The sequence below is a fragment of the Lipotes vexillifer genome, unplaced genomic scaffold, assembly GCF_000442215.2.
Source record: "Lipotes vexillifer unplaced genomic scaffold, Lipotes_vexillifer_v1.1 scaffold916, whole genome shotgun sequence".
Taxonomy (NCBI): Eukaryota; Metazoa; Chordata; class Mammalia; order Artiodactyla; family Lipotidae; genus Lipotes; species Lipotes vexillifer.
The window spans coordinates 6374866-6379671 of NW_006798383.1; positions in this window are offsets into that span (position 1 = coordinate 6374866).

The following is a 4806-nucleotide window of genomic DNA, read 5'->3' on the forward strand; positions in this document are numbered from 1 at the left end:
TTCATAAAAATTTTAAGATTTTTGGGCTTCCCTGGTGGTGCAGTGGTTAAGAATCTGCCTGCCAAAGCAGGGGACATGGGTTCAAGCCCTGGCCCAGAAGATCCCACATGCCACGGAGCAACTAAGCCCATGTGCCACAACTACTGAGGCTGCACTCTAGAGCCTGTGAGCCACAACTACTGAGCCCGTGTGCCACAACTACTGAAGCCCGCATGCCTAGAGCCCATGCTCTGCAACAAGAGGAACTACAACAATGAGAAGTCTGCACACTGCAACAAAGAGTAGCTCCCGCTCACCGCAACTAGAGAAAGACTGCACACAGCAAAGAAGACCCAACACAGCCAAAAATAAAAATAAATTAATTTTTTCAAAACTTTTAAGATTTTTTATTCTAGTTCTGTAAAAAATGTCATTGGTAATTTGATAAGGATTGCACTGAATCTGTAGATTGCATTGGGTAGTATAGTCATTTTCACAATACTGCTTCTTCCAATCCAAGAACATGGTATATCTCTCCATCTGTTTGTGTTATCTTTGGTTTCTTTCAACAGTGTCTTACAGTTTTCTGAGTACAGGTCTTTGACCTCCTTAGGTAGGTTTATTCCTAGGTATTTTATTCTTTCCATTGCACTAGTGAATGGGATTGTTTCCTTAATTTCTCTTTCTCATTTTTAGTTGTTTGTGTATAGGAATGCAAGAAATTTCTGTGCATTACTTTTATACCCTGAAACTCTACCAAATTCATTGATTAGCTCTAGTAGTTTTCTGGTGGCATCTTTAGGATTTTCTATGTATAGTATCATGTCATCTGCAAATAAGGACAGTTTTACTTCTTCCTTTCCAATTTATATTTCTTTTTCTTCTCTGACTGCCATGGCTAGGACTTCCAAAACAATGCTGAATAACAGTGGCAAGAGTGGACATCCTTGTCTTGTTCCTGATCTTAGAGGAATTGCTTTCAGTTTTTCACCATTGAGAATGATGTTTGTTGTGGGTTTGTCATATATGGCCTTTATTATGTTGAGGCAGGTTCCCTCAGTGCCCACTTTCTGCAGAGCGTTTATCATAAATCGGTGTTGAATTCTGTCAAAAGCCTTTTTTGCATCTACTGAGATGATCATATGGATTTTGTTCTTCAATTTGTAAATATGGTGTATCACATTGATTGACTTGTGTATACTGAAGAATCCTTGCATCCCTGGGATAAATCCTGCTTAATCATGGTGTATGATCCCTTTAGTGTGTTGTTGGATTCTGTTCACTAGCATTTTGTTGAGGATTTTTGCACCTACGTTCATCAGTGATATTGGTCTGTAATTCTTTTTTGTAGTATCTTTGTCTGGTTTTGGTATCAGGGTGATGGTGGCCTCATAGAAGGACTTTGGGAGTGTTCCTTCCTCTGAAAATTTTTGGAAGAGTTTGCAAAAAATGGGTGTTAGCTCTAACCTAAATGTTTGATAGAATTCACCTGCGAAGCCATCTGGTCCTGGACTTTTGTTTGTTGGAAGATGTTTAATCACAGTTTCAATTTCAGTGCCTATGGCTGGTCTGTTCATATTTTCTATTTCTTCCTGGTTCAGTCTCAGAAGGTTACAGCTTTTTAAGAATTTGCCCATTTCTTCCAGGTTGTCCATTTTATTGGCATAGAGTTGCTTGTACTAGTCTCTTATGATGCTTTGTACTTCTGCGGTGTCCATTGTAACATCTCCTTTTTCATTTCTGATTTTATTGATTTGAGTCCTCTCCCTCTTTTTCTTGATGAGTCTGGCTAAAAGTTTATCACTTTTGTTTATCTGTTTATCCATTTCTGTGGTGTCAGCTGTGATTTCTCTTTTCATTTCTGGTTTTATTAATTTGAGTCCTCTCCCTCTTTTTCCTGATGAGTCTGGCTAAAGGTTTATCAATTTTGGTTATCTTCTCAAAGAACCAGCTTTTAGTTTTATTGACCTTTGCTATTGTTTTCTTTGTTTCTATTTCATTTATTGCTGCCCTGATCTTTATGATTTCTTTCCTTATACTAACTTTGGGTTTTGTTCTTTCTCTAGGTCCTATAGGTATAAAGTTAGATTGTTTATTTGAGATTTTTCTTGTTTCTTGAGGTAGGATTGTATTGCTATAAACTTCCCTCTTAAAACTGCTTTGCTTCATCCCATGGTTTTGCGTCATAATGTTTTCGTTGTCATTTGTCTCTAGGTATTTTTTGATTTTTTCCTTGATTTCTTCAGTGATCTCTTGGTTATTTACTAGTGTATTGTTTAGCCTCCATGTGTTAGTGTTTTTTATGTTTTCTTTTTCCTGTAATTTATTTCTAATCTCATATTGTTGTGGTCAGAAAAGAAGCTTGATATGATTTCAATTTTCTTAATTTTCCAAGGCTTGATTTCTGACCCAAGATAGGATCTATTCTGGAGAATGTTCCATGAGCACTTGAGAAGAAAGTGTATCTGTTGTTTTTGGATGGAATGTCCTATAAGTATCAATTAAGTTCATATTGTTTAATGTATCATTTCAAGCTTGTGTTTCCTTATTTATTTTCATTTTGGATGATCTGTCCATTGGTGAAAGTGGGGGCTTAAAGTCCCCTACTATGATTGGGTTACTGTCGATTTCCCCTTTTATGGCTGTTAGCATTTGCCTTATGTATTGAGGTGCTCCTATGTTGGGTGCATAAATATTTACAGTTGTTATATCTTTCTTTTGGATTGATCCCTTGATCATTATGTAGTGCCCTTCTTTGTCTCTTGTAATAGTCTTTATTTTAAAGTCATTTTTGTCTGATATGAGAATTGCTATTCCAGCTTTCTTTTGATTTCCATTTGCATGGAATACCTTTTCTCATCCCCTCACTTTCAGTCTGTATGTGTCCCTAGGTCTGAAGTGCATCTCTTATAGACAGCATATATACAGGTATTGTTTTTGTATCCATTCAGCCAGTCTGTGTCTCTTGGTTGGAGCATTTAATCCATTAACATTCATGGTAATTATTGGTATGTATGCTCCTATTATCATTTTCTTAATTGTTTTGGGTTTGTTTTTGTAGGTCCTTTTCTTCTCTTGTTTCCTGCTTAGAGAAGTTCCTTTAGCATTTGTTGTAGAGCTGGTGTGGTGGTGCTCAATTGTCTTAGCTTTTGTTTTTCTGTAAAGCTTTTGATTTCTCTGTCAAATCTGAATGAGATCTTTGCTGAGCAAGGTATTCTTGGTTGTAGGTTCTTCCCTTTCTTCACTTTAAGTATATCATACCACTCCCTTCTGGCTTGCAGTTTCTGCTGAGAAATCAGCTGTTAACCTTATGGTAATTCCCTTGTATGTTATTTGTCATTTTTCCCTTGTTGCTTTTAATAATTTTTCTTTGTCTTTAAGTTTTGTCAGTTTGATTACTATGTGTCTCAGCATGTTTCTCCTTGGGTTTATCCTGCCTGGGACTCTCTGCATTTCCTGGATTTGGGTGGCTATTTCCTTTTCCATGTTAGGGAAGTTTTCAACTATAATCTTGTACTGTTTTGTCTTTTTTCTTGCCAAAGCTATTCAAATCCTCTAGCTTTGTCAGCTTTCAGTACCCAAGTTTGAAAGTGTTTAATTTGCTTTTATTGAATTTTCTAAATATTCTTTATGCCTCTTCCTCTATACTTCTTTATTAGGAGACCCAGACGACTAATGACTGTAGCCTATTAATCATGGTGTATCTCCTAGTTAATGGCAGTCAAGATTTTTCTACTCTTATCAAGCATCAAAAATCTCTGTCTGAGCTTTCAGGTAGTGATGTAGGCACTGCCCGTGGAACAACCATCTCTTTCTCTGACCTACATCTGTTCTCCTGAGAATCAGGATCTGGAAACACAACAACTTCCAGGTTCACTGAGATGCTCCTCTCAGATAAACCAGATAGTATTGGGAATGAAGTGTGGGTTTGCTCTTTAGTGATTCATTGTATCAAATAATAAGGAAATATTTATATTGCAGCTAATTTGTGAAGAATAATAGACATAAAATAATGTGGAACTTAGAATAGCCCATCTTTTCCATTATTGGGGTATATTCACTCTCTCAAAGGCAGTTTGGGATGCATAGAGGAAGATTTTGTTCGTCTTTAAATAAGATATAATTGAATAAGTAGCTGAACTGTATTATGCAGTCTCAGGAGCCAAAGAGAACTTACATGTCAGCAGATTAATTGCTGTTACTTCTTATAACCTATTTATGCCCCATCTGTTGAAGAGAGGAAAGGACCAAAACTCTTTAGCATGTCACTGAAGGTACCAAACATGCTTACCTCAGTCTTCTTTTTTGGCCTTATTGTCCAGAATTTTCCTTTATCAAATCTACATTCATCATAAACTTTCCCCAGTTTTTTATGACTCACCCTTCAATGCCTCATTTTTCTTGCCTTTCGTTCTCGTCCTTCTTACCCAATACCCATAAACTTCTACCCCTTCCTTGAGGATCATCCAAGTACCTGTTTTTTCATGAAGACTCTGTTGATTCATCCAGCTAATTTGATGCATCCATCTAATTTCTCCCAATTATGTTACTGTGACCTTTGGTATGACATTTAATATATACTATTTTGTATTATAATTGTTTTTACATGACTTTCCTTTTTTTTGTTTGTTTTACTCACTTCCACATCTTAATCAAACACAAATGTCCACTGTGGACATTTACTAATTTTTTAAGGATGAGAGGATAGTTGGGTGAATACATTATAAATTTTGTTGCAGTGATTCAAATTTTGCATCATTAAACTTTGTAATGACATTGAGAACATTTTAATAGAGCCTATATAGTATACTACATGTTGGTATACTA